Source organism: Bos mutus, chromosome 9, assembly GCF_027580195.1.
Source record: "Bos mutus isolate GX-2022 chromosome 9, NWIPB_WYAK_1.1, whole genome shotgun sequence".
NCBI lineage: Eukaryota > Metazoa > Chordata > Mammalia > Artiodactyla > Bovidae > Bos > Bos mutus.
In genome coordinates, this window is record NC_091625.1 from 68,348,391 (window position 1) to 68,366,819 (window position 18,429).

General features: G+C 42.5%; 1 protein-coding gene across 9 annotated transcripts in view; it reads left to right on the forward strand.

Annotated features, from left to right (window-relative positions):
• The first annotated feature begins 1,302 nt into the window (after positions 1-1,302).
• L3MBTL3 (L3MBTL histone methyl-lysine binding protein 3) overlaps positions 1,303-18,429 on the forward strand; it is a 104,867-nt gene continuing 87,740 nt past the window's right edge. For 3 of the 9 annotated variants that reach the window (XM_070376653.1, XM_005907405.3, XM_005907406.3), the window contains exons 1-2: positions 3,111-3,382; positions 4,941-5,014. The gene's annotated coding sequence lies outside the window, so the exon portion shown is untranslated. Of the gene's footprint in view, positions 1,383-1,444; positions 1,464-2,215; positions 2,452-3,109; positions 3,383-4,940; positions 5,015-18,429 lie in introns of those variants that run through there. The other 6 variants (XM_070376659.1, XM_005907404.3, XM_070376654.1 and 3 more) reach the window with 5 other exon arrangements.

The window sequence follows — 18,429 nt, forward strand, 5'->3', positions numbered from 1 at the left end:
AGAATTCGGTCACTACACCAGCAGAAGACACTGTGGAGTAGTCTGTCTCTCTAGGGTAATTTCACGGTCCTAAGGAAAGAATTTAGCAGTTTATTTTTCTGAAACTGGTTCAAGGAACATTCCCGAAGTGAAAAAATTCAATCGAGAATATTATTACTTACATTTTGGAGAAAGATTTTTAATACAGAATGTCCATCTGTGATATATTTAAATTCTAGGCCTCAGGCAGCAATTTTGGAAAAGGGTCTCCTTTACGGTTTATTAGATGCAAACTAGTCCACTCTGAGGGGTAGGGGGCCTTACTTTATCTCCCCACCCCAGCAAAATGTGAAGATTTGCTTCCACCATTCCTGAAATTACCGCCGCTCCTTTTTTTTCCCCTTGCACGGTGAACTCCGTTATTGACCTAAAGTGTTGATCAGAACTTCAATTTCTTCAATTATTTTCTAAGTACTTGTATCTAGTAGAAAAGGAGAATGGTAAGCTGACCAAAAAGAGGCCTACAGTCATCAGTGGAAAGCTGTCAATACCGAAAAACAATACTCTCGCTTGATCTGGTTTTGATGCCCTAACAAAGGCAGGTTTTGCTGTTTTAGGACCGCTCAGCCATCTTGACTGAATACATTCAGAAGGTAGTCCTAGACCTGCTTACTGCCAGAGGACTTTAACACTGATTTCTAAGTTGACATATGTATCCCAACAGATTTCACAACAGAGGCCTAACGCATTTAAGCTGTCAATAAAGACCAACACTTCAGAAACGCAAGGGACGCGGACACTACATGCACACTTTATAATGCATTCTTCCAGTCCTCTAAGAGAGAGGTTGTGTGGGGGGTGGGGGGGTGGGGGGAGCTTAAAACTTTATTTCTCATTTCTCCTGACCCGTAGCATGTGTTTAGCCTTTAGGTTGTGTTTTTGTAAGACCAAGGCCCACACTTTAATGGCTGAAAGCATACGTTTAACAGTACATGGTGGATCAGCTGCTCTGAGGAATGCCTTTTTTAAAAAAGTAAAGTGGAAAATAGACAAAGAAATCTATCACCTTAGCAGTCTTTCATATTTGTTTTGATTGTTCTGGAACCAGCTCTGAGCTGGTGACACGGGTATTGAAAAGATGCACCTGAAACAGGATCTGCGGGCTGCTGCATTTGCCAACCGGCTTTAATGCTGCTTTCCAGCGGCGAAGGCGCAGCAGCATTAACAGGGAAGCCAGCGCGAGCCTCCCCGGCAGCGGCGGCGGCACGGCGGCACCGGCACCAGCGCAGTTTCCCCTCTCCCCAGCCCTGACTCTACGCGCACATGCGCACTGCGCCCGCAGCCCTGGACCATTTGTCAGGACTACTCGTGAGACGGAGAAAAAAAAAAGAGAAAATTTGGGGGTAAGAAGCGGTTGATCGGATCTAATCTCTAATTAATCTGAAGATTTGTCCGTGCCAAAGCCCATTCATTTATTTTCCTAGGTGAGGATGAAAGTTAAGAGACCTCTACAGAGAAGGAAGCGCACCCTCGTCTTGTGAAACAGATCAGGGGAGGGGAAAGGACAGAAGGGGTTTCTCCCCCACTTCTCTGCGCCTCTGGGAAAGAGAAGAAAACTTAATCCTGGGGAAAAAAGTGGGCAAGTGACTCGGAAACGGCTGGAGGGGGAGTCTCTGGGCATCTCACTCTGAAGTAGTGAGTGCGAGTGTGAAAGAGGAACAAAAGAGAGAGAAAAGAGAAAGGAAAAAATGGGGGGAGGAGAGACTTGTATTTTTTTCTTTGCGCGCACACGGGGAAGGGTGTGGGGGGCCGTGCGGAAGGGAGCCGGGGCGAGGCGGCCGCGTCGGGCTCTCGCCCGCGCGCAGGCGGCGGGATGCGTGTGGGCCCCCTCCCCCGCGCCCCCCGAGCTTGTCACTTTGGTCGCTTTCATGACACCGGGCGCGGGGTGGGGAGCGCGGCGGCGCCGGGCTCCGCCGGGGTGCGTGCCTGAGTGGGCGCCGCGGAGCCGCAGCCCGGGCGGCGAGCGCGGCGGCCGAGGCGGGGGGCGCCGGCGGCGGGGGTTGGGGGGGGGGGGCGCGCGGGGGTGGCCGGGGCCGCGTATCGGTGCGGCGGGAGGCGCAAGCCCCGCGCGCCGCCCCTGCGGCCCCCTCCGCCCGTGTGGCCTTTGTGCCGGGCGCGCACCGGAGAGCGAGCGAGCGAGCGCGAGAAGTACAAGTACGGGAGACCGAGGCAGTGGGAAAAGAGGCCGGGCCACTTTCTCCCCGCTCGGGCTGCGGAGAATGGACTGGTTGAATGTGCAGGCGCGTCTCCCCGGCGTGTGCTGTGTGTGTGTGCGCGGCGGAAAGGCCTCCCCGACTCCCACCGCGCACACGCACACTCACACGCACGCACACACTCACGGACCCGCGGCGGGCTCGGCGGCCGAGAGTTTGCGTTTTCTTCCTCGCCGCCTCCCACTTCCCGACCGACTGTGTGAGAATTTCATATAGATCAGCTCCAATTTCCGCCATTTTGGGAAAGTTGCACAAAAATAAACCCTCCGGTTTATTTCTGCCCGAGGCAGGAAAGTGCTTCGGGAAGCGAGGCGGCGCGGGCCCGCGGCGGCCGTCCGCGCGGGGGAGGGCTCAGGGCGCGGGCCGGGCCGGGAGCCCGCGCCGTCGCGGCGTTCGCCCCGCGCCGTGCCGCGCCGCGCCGGGCCGGGTGCGGGCGCGGGCGTGTGTCGGGAGGCGGCGGCCGCGGCCGCGCCGGGGCGGCGGGCGCGGGTGGGGGGGTTGGGGGGGGGAGGCGCGGGGCTGCTTTTCCTGCAACTTGTTTACGCCGTCCTTATATTGGGGAGGCAGAGAGGGGTCCGAGGCGGGGCCGCCGCCCGCCTCGCGCGGCGTGCGTGTGCCATTCCGGAATAATGGGTTTTGCACACTAGCGTCCTGGGCCCGGCCGGCCGTTCTCGCGCCGCGGCGGCTCGGCGGGGGGAAGTAGAGGCCGGCGGGGGTGGAGATCGGGGAAGCGCAGGAGCCGAGGCATCCGCCGCGCGCCCCAAGAGCTGGTGGCGGGGGCGGGGGGGGAGGGCGGAGAGGGAGGAAAACTTGGGAGCCCTGGAAGCGGGGGAGGGGGGCACGGTGGCACGGGAGGGGGGAGGGCGCAACTTTCGTGCTGGTGGTAAAACTTTAATTACCTTGAAAGAAAAAGGCCCTCTGGTCTCCCCCACCCTCTCTGGGCGAAGCCCGGCCCCAGCGCGACCGTGAGAGAAAGTTTAAAAGCGGGCACTTTGCTCCCCGCCTTCCCTGCGGAGGGGTAGGGGTATCTGTTTGTCCGTCTGCGCTCTGAGAGACGTGGGGGTAACGAGCCGCCCTCCGGGGTCGCGAAGATCGCGGCTCTCACCCCACCCTTCCACGGGGAGACGAAGGTAAACGTCGCTTCAGTTTCCCTCCTACCTTCCCCCCCCCGCCACCCCCCCGCTTCCTTTTCCTCCCCCTCCCCGCCGATTTTTTGAGGGGACCCAAAAAACGGAGTCTCTTTCCTTATGCAACTTCCTCGGACGCTGCGAGCACGGCCCTTCCCCCCTCCCTGCATCCCTCGGCAGGCTCCTTGACCACCTCGGGTCTACCGCCAGAAAAAAAATGCGTTAGAGATCATTCACAGTGCACCGAAACAAAAATAGATTTTTGATTGTTCTAAGTTTAAGTTAAGGGAAACTGAGATGAGGAATAAGAAGGGGGGGAGGGAGCGGCTGGAGCGAGTGCGTCGAATTTTAATTTTCCTAGAATGTTGTTTGTGATAGCTTTATTGCTGTGGGGAGCCCGAGAGTCTCCGTACTGGCTAGCTCGGTCGCGTGGATTTTTGCGCAAGTTTTTAGAAAAACACTGACTCGAGTAGAGCATTTCTCCGGAAAGTTTCAAGTGCAGCAAAATAGCGAACGTGCAAAACTGGCCAAGGGGAGACCTCTAGTGGTTAGACGCGTCTTTAAGTTCGGAAGGCCGAGAGCAAACTTTGGCCTTTACTTTTTAGCTACGTAGTCCGTTCAGACGTGGAAGTGATTAGACGACCTGAGCCAGGGGCCAGATGTTGTATGAGAGGATGCTGATCAGAAATAGAAAGTTTAGTAAATCGGAGAGCAAATGAAATCTAAGGACCCAGCCTTCCAGTTGGGGTACTTCTATGGGGAAAACACTTTGCTTTTATGCTGGGATTTGAGATCGGTCACTCTCTGGATTAGACGCAGTTGTTTGATTTTTTTTTTTTTTTTAATATTTGTCATTGTCTATACATTTGATCAACCTTTAATCAGGAGTGACAGATAATTTCATTTGAATGTTAATAAAAATACGAAGTGCAATACATGTTTAAAACTTTGAAAAAATGAAAAACACTTGTGTTTGAAAAGGCTCATATAAATCATTTTATATGAGCTAATCATTTTATTCTCTAGTAAATATAATTTAAGGCCTTATTTTGTTTTTTAAACACATAGTCATATATAAAAATGAATGACCCCAATTTACCTCTAAGAGTGTAATTTTGTTTCACTGGTTAAGACTTATTTCTGAATACTTTGTATAATTTGGGATTTAAACACTTAAATATATGGAAAAAACTTGCTTACATAGTATCTATTCTTCTGCCGGTGTGTGTTCTGCAGGGTAACTTTAAATAAGAGAAACAGTGAGAGAAGTTAAAATGAATCAAATGATCCTGGGAACTTTCATTTGCTTGTCATACAATGGAAGAGACTTTAACAGGGGAACTTAGGGTAGGGCAGTGATATAAATGTAAAAGCAATTTCACCTCATCCAAAGCTAGTTTATTTTTGTGTGTGTGTGTTGTAACATATTAAGTAGTAGTGTACAAAATTATGTAATGTCAGTAATTCAGAATTTGAACTTATTATCTATGAGTTTCAAGGCTTCTTTTTTTAAAATGACAATACTTTGATTTTATTTCTCTTCTCTTTAAATCGATGATAGACCTCCAGGAGAAGTCTTGAGGGTGAACCACAGTCTTAAAGACCATCAGATAATTATTTCTTCACTGCCACTAGGTAAGAGTTGTGTGTTGAAACAAATTGCTTGATATACTTGCAAATATTAAAAGCTGCATTTGAGGGTAAGAAAGGAGAGTGTGGAACAGAGTTGGCAGAAAAACATCATTTTGAAAGGGGTGCTTTGAATTCATGAAAGTCTTGACCCTGATTGTGACTGAAGCTCCAATTAAAGCATTATGAAAAATTAAGAGATTGTTTTGGATAATCTTTGGACTGGCTTTTTACTGGATTCTTAATTCACACTTCAGTTGTACCTGTTCTTTACTGAAAGTAAATAGTTTTATTCTTTGGAATTGAGGAAGCGGGAAATCTAGAACAAAGCAATTGTGAATTAATATAGCTGTTGTAGAAGTATGCTGTGATGTGGAAAGTTCTGGAACTTGGTAAAATTTTGTAGGTGATATTTCCAATAAGATGTTTGGGCACGTTTAAGTAACTTATCTTCTATGGCTCAAATCCTATGGTGGGCTGATGTGTGCCAAATATCATTTCATAGTGTTATAGTGAATTTCCAGTGTGTTAGCATAAACTTGTCAACTTTTAAGCATATCACCACAAGCAATACAGCTGCTGCCCAATAAAGATCTCTTTGGTAATTTTGGAGGGTGCTGGTTAGTCTCCAGTAATCCAGGGCCTACTCTCAGAACAAAGGTCATCCTCAGGCAAAAGGGAACCCTGGGTAGAACATGAAAGTACATTTGTGCGACTCTAGTGCTTTTCTACTATTCATGATGGTGATGTTTAGTTGATAAGTCATATCTGACTCTCTTGCGACCTCATGGACTGTAGCCCACCAGGCTCCTCTGTCCCTGGGATTTCCCAGGCAAGAATATTGGAATGGGTTGCCATTTCCTTCTCCAGGGGATGTTCCCACCCCAGGGATGGAACCCGAGTCACCTGCATTGGTAGGCGAATTCTTTACCACTGAGCAACTAGGGAAGGAAGCCTCTTCTACTTTTTATAACTTTTTTTTAATCGTTCCCTTTCTTTTTCTGCTTCATTTCATTTTCCTTTTCTGTCTCAGGTATTAAAGGAGTTGCTAATTCTTGTTTGGCAAAACAAAAGAAAACAAAAAGTAGCAGGACTAATAATCCTTTTTTAAAAAATTTTGAATTTTATATGGGAGTGTAGTCGATTAAAAATGTTGTGAATAGTTTCAGTTTCACAGTAAAGCGACTGAGCCATACATATCCATGTATCCATTCTCTCCCAGCCTCCCATCCAGGCTGCCATGTAATATTGAGCAGAGTTCCCTGTGCTATATAGTAGGTCCTTGTTGGTTATCCATTTTAAATATAACAGTGTGTACATGTCCATCCCAAACTCCTTAACTGTCACTTCCCACCACTCTTCCCCGCTGGTAACATAAGTTTGTTCTCTTAAGTTTGTGAGGACTAACAGTCCTTATTGAGCCACGTTATAACCATGGTAGGTGTGGTCTAGATGTCAAAACTGAATAAATACCACTATAAAAATGATTGTCAAAAAGGAATTTATTGACATTTTCTGCTCGTGGATCACCTTGAGAAGTATAAATAGCAAAATAAATAGATGTCCATGTAGGTGATGCAGCAGAAACAAGGGGGCGAGAATGGCTGACAAGAAGATCGCAGATGGAAGTAGAGTTCAGACAGAGTGAAGTGTGTTTCCTAGGATGGTTAGTTTCATGTTTAGATATGCTGAGTGGAAGACAGTAGTTATTTTTATTCATTTGGGGAATCATTGTGATTGTAGGTAGAGTGCTAGAATAGGAATCAGAGGACAGTTTAGCCACTAAATATACCACTTTATGTAAATCACATTAACTCTTTTAGCCTAGATTTCCCCTTCTGGAAAATGGGAGTGACAATGCTTGCCTTGGTCTCTTTGTTGAAGGGATCAAATAAGGTTTTGAGAACTATGAACAATTATTCAAATGTTTGGTAGTCATATTATCATTTTACCTTAGCCAGGTTTTGTGAAAAGGGCAGAACAAAAGGTAGGTTTTTAAAAGCTGAACAGAGTGATTTAACTCTTGGCTAAAATAATTGGTTTAGTTTTTGGTGTACATATTATATGGACTTGCTACAATGCTTTCAGGGGATATTTCATTTCTTTAGGAAAATAGTAGTTTCTCTTTTATGGCTTTCTTGAGCGAAGAGACCATGTTTTAAAATGGGGCTGAATACAAATTGTGTTTTATCTCAAGGTAGTCATTTAATAGGTAGGAGTTGGTGAAATAAATATTTAAATATAAAATAATACCAAATTGTGGAAATGGTAGGGTGGTGAAAGTAGAGGGGTTGGTGTGAGGGGAATTTATGTACTGTAATTAATATTTTAGTTAGCATGGGTCTGTTGGGAAATGAAGATGACAAAATAGGTAACTGGAGTAGTAAGAATTTAAACTATAGGGACCAGAAACTGGGTCCTGCAAATGACTGTGAATTTCAGGGGTGCTCCCTGTAGGGCTTTTTCCTCCCTACGTTTTCTAGAACTCTTGGCTGCTTTATTCTAATCCTAATCAACTATATATTATCTAGATAGAAAAAAGAAAATCACAAGTCATTGTTTTCAGTTTGATAATACTGAATTTGCCAAACTCTTGAGAAGTTTTAGCCTATCTCTCTTATCTTGTAAATTATCCAATCAATACTCTAAGAACCTAGAAACCCAGTAGTAGAGGAAAGAAGAAATAATAGTTCCTGTTTAATTAGTCCCTGTGTAATTGAAGGTTGGTTCTTGAATAATTCCGCTGTTTTGTTTGATAGTTTATTTCTAAGGCATACATATATCAACCAAAGCTATTTATAATAGATGCAGTTAAGACAGAAAATTTACAAAAGAAATCATTGAGTTGGCCAGAAAGTTCATTCGGATTTTTCTGTAGGATGGTACAGAAAAGCCGAATGAACTTTTTGTCTAGCCCAATACTTGAGGTAGTGTGGACTAGGGTACTGGTCCAACTTGGTGTCCCAAAGTTGGGTAACCTGCATAATTCCTCTAGTGGTATTTCTACTAGTTAACTGATTTTTATTGAATTCTTACAGTGCCAAACACTGCAAGACCAGGTCTTTGCTCTTGAGGAGTTCCCTACACCCTTACCCTGGGAGTTTGATTTATGAAGTCAAACTGAAAAGCCTTTAAGTCCTTTTTTAGGAGACAGGGTGGTTTGCAGGAAAGAATAAGGACTTTTGAGAGGCACTTGTGTAAAGTTGACTGATTCTGGATGCGCCTCCAGTTTCTTCCTCGGAAGTGAACTTATAGTTAATGACTTGGGTAGTGATTGAAAGAATTACATGTGTATTAGGTTGAATTGGTCAAAAAGTTCATTTGGGTTTTTCTGTACCATCTTACAGATGAATCTGAATGAACGTTTTGGCCAACCCAATAATAAAGCTTTATTATTATTACTTACTATTCTTTCTGCAAGTCAGTGTTTTATGTCAGTCAATAGATATTTATTGGGTATCTTTGTAACTCTGTTGGAAAGTGCTTTACATAATTAATGCATAGAATAGGATGAAATAAATGACTTTGTTGGGGCTATGAAGAAAGCAACAATCTTTGGCCTTAGTGTGTTTATAGTCTATTGAGGAGATAATCCATACACATACAATGATAATTACCAAAACAAAGCTGTGGTTCAGTGCTGTAGTGAAAGGTCGAGGTAAATGCAGTGGGTACTGTGGAGGTAAGTGTGTCCCTAACGTAGGGACCTGCAACATGGGGCACCCTTTGCAAAATACTGTTAAGTGTTAATATAGTCAATGTAATTGTATATTGAGTGCCTTCTGAATGTCAAGCATTAAGCTGGATATTTTACATTCATTCATTCATTCACTCATTCATCTAACAGAAACTTACTGAGTGCATTCTGTATGCCCAGGTACTGTTTTAACAGTATTATCCCTAATACTTTCAGTAACCTTGAGTGTTTGGTATTATTAATTCTCTTTTAGAGGAAACCGGTCCTAAGAGATACTTAGTAACTTGTATAAGTTCATATGCAGCTTGGAAGGGCCGGGACAAGGGAAAATGACACTGGCTTTTGTCTTGTTATGTCTTTAACTTTCTAATTTTCAAAATAGTAATTCTTAACAATATTTCCAGGAAACACATTTCCAGATTTTGAGGAATATATTTGCTTTTATACATTGGTTCACTAAGATGAGCAATAGCAAACAGGTGTAAGAAAAAAATGATGAGAAGAAAACACTGTTTCTTCACTTTACTCTTTCTTCCTCCCTTTTTAAACGTTGGGGAAAGACTTAGTTGTACTGAAAAGAACACCTTGGTCTAGTTCATGGCCTTGAAATGATCATTAGCTGTTAACAAAACATTACTGAAATTAGGTTTGGTAATTACTGGGCTTATTTATTAAAAGGTTTCATCTGTTCTTTGTAGGAAGAGACCTGATAAGGCAGTAGGGTTTGTTTTCAATTAATTTAAATTAATTGATAAATTAAGTTTAAATCAATTAATCATCAATCAAAAGAATAAGACCTAAATTTACCATTTTGTGAACTCAAAACATGATGGAATTTATTGATTATAAAAAAAAATTAAAATGAGGGATAGAGATAATAATGGTGAGAAGCTGGAGACAGGGAAGAATGTAGAGTATGAGAATCAAAGTTTAAAAAAAGATACCCAAGGAATATGACTAAGAATGTATTCACCAAAATGCGATAATTACTGATATTATGCTCTAACCAGAAGAGTAGGCCCATTTACAAAATAAAGTGAAGAGTCTTTGATTCATTAGGTGGTTCTGGTTTATAGTGGGAGTCATATGACATTCCTGTTATTTGAGTCATGGTCCATCGAGCAGAGCTTTAATCTTAACTTCAGAGGATGCTGTTGCAGGCATTGGTTATAGGGTGATGGACTGTTTCTCCTTTGTTGAAGCTCTATCATCCAACAAATTTTTTTGAGCACCTGCTGTATGTTGGAGCCTTTCAAGATTGGACCACGGCTGTATGTTACGTGTGCTTTTATAGAATTAAACTAGTTCAGTTACTGAAACACTTTGAGTAGGATGGTTGAGGCACCAAAATCAGTTGATTACTTTTCCCCCATCTGTTAAACTGACCGAGCACTGAACTGTGAATTGAAGTCCCCGGTCTGGTTGTTAAATGATCTAAATAATTTCACCCCATTGCTTTGTGGTCTTATTTGGAAGATTTGAGGCCTAGCTGTTCAATTTGTTGATAAGGAGTTTAGCTGCAAAGGGTTATCAAGATAAGCCTGTAGACATGACTTCTGTGATAGAAATAAAATCTGGACAAATCTAATTTATTATAGGCAAAAGAAATCAAGTGTAAATCTTTTAATTTTAGCTCTGTGTTCTATAAAAATATGAAGCAGAATAAGAAAAAAGAATGTACTACTTTTAGCATTTAAAAATTATGAAGTGAAGTAAGAAAAAAGAACAAGATACTACTTTTAGTTTTCTTTTAAAATTTAAACTTGTGCATATTTTGCATAAGCATGGAAATATCTCTGTGAGACAGGTTCTTGCTCTTTTTATGCTCTTGAATCCCTCTAATGGGTGTAAAATTTCTATTATTACACTACTAGTGTAGTGTATGGATGACATTATAGCACTTTTCAGGATATTTCTGTCTCAAATTGAGTATCTCATAGTCTGTACATTGAAAATGAACTTCAAATAAAAGCATTCGAAGAGAGTGTGTTAAATATGCCATAAGACTGTTAATGTCAGTTTGTGATTTCATTTTCTATATACATTTTTTTTTTCTTGAAAGGCATTTTTCATTTTCTGTTCCTCCTTCAGAGGAAGTAAGTAGGTTAAGGCCACAGACTCTCAAACAATTCATCCTTCTTACAGTAACAAACGGAAGGGCAGGAAGTTGAGATTTTGTAAAGGTTGCCTTTGGTGACTACCCCTTTGCATGTAATCATCATAGCAGAAAAGGTAGGAAATCAGATAAGCCATCGATATGTTATAAATAGAGTCATTTTCATTAAACATGACTAGTAGTAGATACAGGAGCAGGAGGTATCTCTTGAAAAAATATCAACAAGAAGGCGCCGTCCTAATAATCGATTTCATATATAAAGGGAACCTAGGTTAGCTGCCTCTCAGGCATCTACTACAGGAACATAGATAGGGACAGAAAACCCAGATTCTCAAGAATTTGTTCTTGATGCTATTGAGATTTCAGTTTTCACGTTGAAGTCATCTACAGTTCTACCTGCCTAAAAAAAAAAAAAAATCTATGAACTTGAGCCCTCAGGGCAGAATTCACATCTCTCCACAACAGATCTCAGTTCCAGTATGTGTGCGATTCAGAGTTCTTATCAGTCAGGGTTACTGGAATATCAAAGCTGGTATCTGTCATGCTTGATTTGAAAGGAAAATTTTTCTTTGTAGCAAAATATTTGTTGAGAGATGCTTCATGGGTGAGTTTAGATTTTTCTCTTATCCTTATTGAATAAGCCTGTTTAAGAGGCTTGAATTTAACTTCTTTTGATGTGTTCTTCACTGACACTTAAATAAGGAGGGTTTCTTGGAGCTGGAGAGTTATCCTCTTGCCAAAGAGGTAAATAAATACTTAGCAGCCTCCTTGTTAGAATTTTCACTGGAGAATATGAGATAGATGGACAGATGAAGATCTGTTTCTGATTTTCCCTCTCCCCAGTCCTTGCCCACAACTAGTCTGTTACGTTTTTCCCTTCTCTTTTGTTCATTCATGTGATAAATTTTTATTGATGCCTACTGTGGATATTCACATGAGGGTAATAAAATGAATAAATCAAAGTCTCTTTCCTCCAAAACCTCCTGTAAGAAAGGATCATGATATGATGTAGTAAGTACTATTATTGGGGTACAGAATCTCCCTTCAGCCCCTGTTCCCCTGGCATCTTACATACCCATGTTCCAGCACTTGTACAGAGAAAGACTCTGTAGTCATTTGAGTCCCCTTTGGAGAGGATCCATAGCTTTCATCTCTCTTTTCTCTATAGGCCTCTTACTGTGATTTCTCAATGGTGCTTTCTGTTTGCCTCTGTGTCTTTCTTGAAAGCAGGTCCTGGAACCAGAGTTGATACGCGACGATGTTTTTATGCCTCCTCAGCAAAAATGTCACAGTAAGGTTGCCAATGGCTTAGTCTTAGGTCATTGTTCAGAGATTATGTCCTTCATACTTTTCTCATTGTTAGAATGTTCTTTTCTTTATAAGAGCTTGGAAAAACCAATACTTACTGACTTTTCATCAGTTTCCTAAATTCATTTTGAAGTTGTACTTGTTTGTGAAATCCCAGAGTCCTACCATAGTTCTTAACTCCCACTTTTTTCCGCCTTCACTTCTGGACTCTGGAGAAATCTAATAGGACTTTGTGGTGCAAAGGTACTAGCTTTTGTACAGTTATCATTTCTCTGCTGTGAGATATTCAGACATCTGGTAAACTCATGCTTGAAGGGAGTGTGGACACTGGAGAGCAACTTGTTTCTTTTCTTCAAAATTACTGTAGCTGTTGTGAACTGACTGTCCACAAAGTACAAAGCACTTTAATGTGCATAATTTAAAAACGCTTAAATCTCTATGAAGTAGATATTCCTATTCATTTTTTAGATGAAGGAGCTAAGGCTCAAGAGAGGTTGGGTACCATGCCCAAGATTATTCAGCTAGTAAGTTGTGAAGCCAGGATTCAACCCAGGCACTCTGGCTGTTGTGCTTTTCACCTTTACATTAGATTGGCTTCTTTATTGACTAAAATACATTGTTTTGGGCACTATGGTATAGTCTGAGGGTCACTGTTTTGGGAGGTGAAAGTCTGTTTATTGGTTTGGTGATCTTTTCTTATCTGTAAAATGAGGCCAACAATTCTTGGCCAACTTAAAAGGTAGCTGTTAGGGTCAAATAGGCTAGTATTGGTAAGATCCTTTAAAATGACAAAGTGTAGAAGAAACCCTCCAGCTCCACTGTGTCTGTATCTCTGGAGTGGGTTAGACTTACTGACTTGGTCTGACTCCCCTTACGTGGCCGTGTATTTGTAAATATGTGAGTTCCCCATTACAGCCAGTGTACCTCTCAGGTGTCATGAAAGTGCATAGGAAGGCATCAGAGGATAAATCAGAAAACTGTAGATAGACCTTAAGAGGTGGGGCCATGTCTTTCTCAAGATCACTTTCTTGGGCCTGGACTCTAGGTCCCCAGGACTTTCCCCAGTGTTAGATACTACAGATTTCAACTCATGGATGCAGACTGGGAGCTCAGCCAGAATGTAGCATCTCTATGGTTGATTTCCTAACTTGGAGATGAATGAATTCTCTCCTGTAAAACACTGCCTGTTCTCATGTTATTTCTTGAATTTATTTTCCATAGCTCAGCATTTTCTGAAAAGGGGTTCCATGGGACTTGCTAGACTGTGACAACAGAGCTGTAGGGCTGGCTGACTGTGGGAAGCTTGAATTCAGCGCTTCACAGATAGCTGCGTTGCTGCTGATGGGTGCCATCCATCTCCCAAAGACCCAGAGGTTACATTTCTCCATCACCACAACACTTGTGTCACAGGACACACAGAAATGGTCTCCTGTAAGTTCTGAGGAGCGGATTTTGGGACAGATTGCCCTAGCCTTTCATCTTCGTCTTGTTAACCCGCTTTAGCCTGGTCTCCAGTGTGCTGCCAGCCCAGCGTGATGGTGAAGAGAGCCCTGCCTTCGGGTCCAACTCCCTCTCTACGTGGCAGATCCTTCTCCATTACTTCAGAGGAATTATTCCTTGAAGAAAGCTAGTCATTTCTAGAGCCATGTAAATATGAGGGATTGTTGTTATTAACAGCACAACATCTATGTTGTAATGTTGACATCTTGTAATGGAGCTTTGAACACAGGTGGCTTACCATAAGAGACACCACTGAAATAAAATGAAGGGAAAGGGGGAGGAAAATGCCAGTGACTAATTTTTTAAGGTCGCTGAGCAATTCTCATGAACTCAAATAATTGTTAAACCAGGTAACTATAATAGACAGTTAAGATTTTATTGACTGCGTAACTTTGGAGTAGGCACTGTGTTGAACTGTTATCTGACTCATCTTATTCAGTCCTCACCAAGCGCAATGAAGAAAAGTTCTGTTATCATCCACATTTTATAGATGAGGAAATTGAGGCTTCAGGGGGTTTGTTGGTCTGAAGTCACAGAACAGGACATTGCCAAACCTTGGAAAGTGAATTGAAGAGGAGGAAAGGAAGGTCATGGCTCCTTTAGGAAAGGTCAGGGGATGGAGAGAGGAACTTGAGAGAGTGTGGCAAGTTTTGAGGATGATGCATGAAGTGTTTGATTTGTGTCTGTGAAAGGATGACAAGGAGCAGGGTGGGTGGGGAGAGGGAGGCTCAGCAACTTGATACACCATTTTAATATGGGTTTAGCAGTGGGCAGAGGCCCTTTCGATGATATTACTGAAGGTGATGCTTAAGACTTATTTTTTGAGAATGTCACAATGTGCCAGAGACAGCTTTTGGTGAGTGATTGATGATTTCTACAAAGTGAACCGAAAGCCAGCTTCAGTTGATGGTATTCATGTGGGCATCATAGCAGCAGAGCACTGAATCCCCACTGTGGATGTTGACTTTTCTTACTATTGTCTCACTGTTCTGCAGAGCTGTCATTTTTGTTTCTTTCATGGTCATGATTTAAGGGTTAGCATTCCTGACTTACTCTTCACAAAAGATACATTGCCCTCTTGAACCAAAAACTGATGTGTTTAGTTCCTTGACACCAGGCACTGAGATCTCACTCAGTCCCATCATCTCTCTGAGTGATAGAGTTAAATCTGATTCTCAGATGCTGCTTCTGGGGTGATGCCTACCCCCATTTTACAACTACTCCCAGCTCTTGGCCTTGTTATCTCTGTAACTTACTTTTGAAAACTGTACCTGTTAATGGTAAAGCTATAAAATGGAATTCTAAAAAAACAACTTTATTTGAAAATATTAAACCTGTTTAACTGGCGTTAATGAACATTAGCTGTTCTTGTAAATACTCTACTATTTTGAAAACAATGGTTTGAGCAGGAATGGCCAGGCTGCAGTTAGTACCCTTTCTTAGTAATCTTTAATACTGACCTTATCTGCAGATCCAGACTTTTGGTTTCTAGGCAAGGCCCACTCTCTCACTTTGTGTTGCAGCTACCAGATTGGGTTGCTTATCTTCCCAGGGACTGTTATCTTCTCTTCATCTCAGCCCCAGGCAGCCTCTTCACCTTGAACGTGCTGTACAAGTGCACGCCTGGGGCGTCCCTGCCCCCGACTCTGAGCGGCCATTTTATCCTCTCCTGGCAGATATGAGCAAAGGAATCATATAAAGAGAGGATTATGAAGGACTCTGTTTATCTCCAGTCAAAATAAGATACCGTAGATTCTTGACATTTATGATGGATATAGCCCATGACCATTGCCAGTCCACAACCTGGAAAAAAATCGTTGTAGCGCATAATTCCTCCCTTCAGATTGCTAAAGTATAACTGAGTAATGTAAATGATCTCTCTAGACCTTAACTACTTATCTTACTTGATGAGCAATTTTTGTACTGTCTAGAGCACTTATTGAAACAAATTCACACGTCTTTTCTACTTATTTCCTTTTGGAGCGTTCTGTAGTTTTGTTCACACAATGTGTCTGAGTCATCATTGCATTTGACATTTCAGCCTTTAATTTATCTGAAACTTCTGTTTTGTGGCTGGGACCTATCACTTTCATAAGCATTTCCATGTTCTCCTCGTTCTGTCATCAACACTAGAATCAACTAGCAGTTCATTTTGTTTGTTTCATTTCTTCACTAGAAGCGGAGTTGTTGTCACTTTATGTATGGTGGCTGTAGCACTCTGACACCGCGCTGTGACTCAGAGCACACCTGGACCTTGGCCGGGCCCCCCAGTTCATGGTGTGTGTGATTCAGAATCTTGTCTCTGCGAAATGGCACATTGCTAAATGTGGGAGCTTCAGCTGTTGCTCAGGAATGGTAGAAATCAAGATAGTCTGTGCATGCCAGGGATCTCCTGTTTGTTTGTGATACCTGAGTTGTAGAGAAGTGAGCCCTCAACCCTTTCTTTTTCCATCCGTCTGTGGAGCTGATACATTTGTGTATGTAGTTAAATACCTACTAGTTAAATTACACAAGAGCTTTGGGGAAGTCCATTTCCCCTAGTGCCTTCCAGGCTATGGCTTCAATTGTTGACATCTATAAGAAGCTAAATATTTTTGTAAGGAGAAGCACCTTTCATAACATAGCGTATTTTAAATAAATATGAAATAGAATTTTAAAATATATTTTTATGTAATTTTTTTCTTAAAAAAAATACACATTTAAATATTCAACAGGTGCTAAAGTGGCCACAGAGAGTAGGTTCCCATCCTTTAGCTGTCTTTCAACCTACCATTGCCGCTTCCTGGAGGCAGGCAGTGTTAACCAGCTTTTGACAAATCCTTGTAAAGATAGTCTATGTATATATAAGCAATACTCATACTGATATATGCCCCATTTGTTTTACACAAATTGTATCACACTGTTTATATAACCTATGTAAAATTAGTAGTATTGATTGTATCTTGGAGCTTTATCTGTATCAGAATGTAAAGAGTTTCCTCATGGTTTTCTATAGTGGTATTTTATACTATTGTATGGATGTACCACAGTTTTCCTTTACTGATGGACAGTCGGGTTATTTCCAGTTTCTTGACATTACAAGCAGCGCTATAGTCCATGAATCACCTTTTACATTTTTTAGACACATGTGCAAGTATCTATGGGATAAATTTCTAGAGATAGAAGGACTGAATTGGAGGATATGTTCTTGAAAATTCATTTCCGTAGAGTGGAGGTTGTTTCAATCAATGCTACCATAGTATATGAGAGGGCCCACATCTCCATATTCTTATAGGATTTTTTTTAATACAAGATATTAATTAATTTCATTACCACTTAATGTTTCTAGATTCCTGGTGGTACATGGTAAGCCAGGGCTTCCAAGAATTTCTTTGTGTGAGAGATTGGGGAAGTGTATCCATTTGATAAATGATTCCAAGGGAGAGTCAAGTTGCACAGCTTTGGTTTAGAGGCAGGGGGTGGAGCAGGAAAGAAAGAGGAGGTAATTTTTAATATTTTTATTTATTTATTTTAATTGGAGGATAATTTCTTTGCAATATTGTGGTGGTTTTTGCCATACATTGACATGAATCACCCATGGGTACACATGTGTCCCCTATCCTGAAACCCACTCCCGCCTCCCTCCCCACCCCATCCCTCTGGGTTGTCCCAGAGCCCTGGCTTTGAGGCTTTGAGTGCCCTGCTTCATGCATCGAACTTGCACTAGTCATCTATTTTACATATGGTAATATACATGTTGCAGTGCTGTTCAGAGGAGGTAATTCTGTGTTAAATGTCATTTAGTCTGTCAGCCAGCCCTTTTGTAGATTGTTACGCAAGGAAATTACAATAAAAAGAGTAAAAACTAAAATGAACTGTTTCACACAGGAGGGACTTTGAGAGTATCATATATTTGCATTGGTGCCAGCAGTAATGATCTCCACCTACAGTATTGATGAGACATCCACTGTAGGCATTGGAGGGAACACACTGGGTGTCAGTACCCTTGATATTAGCCATTGTCAGGTATAGTATGCTGCTGCTAAGTCACTTCAGTTGTGTCCGACTCTGTGCGACCCCATAGACGGCAGCCCACCAGGCTCCCCCGTCCCTGGGATTCTCCAGGCAAGAACACTGGAGTGGGTTGCCTTTTCCTTCTCCAGTGCATGAAAGTGAAAAGTGAAAGGTAAGTCGCTCAATCATGTCCGACTCTTAGTGACCCGTGGACTGTAGCCTATCAGGCTCCTCTGTCCATGGGATTTTCCAGGCAAGAGTACTGGAGTGGGGTGCCATTGCCTTCTCCGAGGTATAGTATAGGTGAGTGGAAATCAGAAGCTGCATTGGTGCATTTCCTGGATATCTGATCTCCAAAGCTGTCCCTTTTGATATCAGCAATGGCTGGACTGGTAAAGAACCCACCTGCCAATGTGGGAAATGCAAGAGACATGGGTTTGATCCCTGGGTTGGGAAGATCCCCTGGAGGAGGGAATGGCAACCCACTCCAGTATCCTTGCCTGGGGAATCCTATGAACAAAGGTGTCTGGCGGGCTACAGTCCTTGGGATCGCAAAGAGTAGGACATGACTGAAGCGACTTAACATGCATGCACTGGAGAAAAATGGTAGATCTTGGCTAATAACACAGAGGACACATCATGGTACACGTTTAAGGTACTGCCTTAGGAAATCTCAGCGGACTTAACAAGAGATTTGGAGTGTGCTTTTCTGCACAATGAGAAATACTGCTTGTGACTTAAATGGTGAGTGACTTAACCTACCTGGTTTTTAGGCCTGTAGAGTACAGGTTACACATGAGATGATGG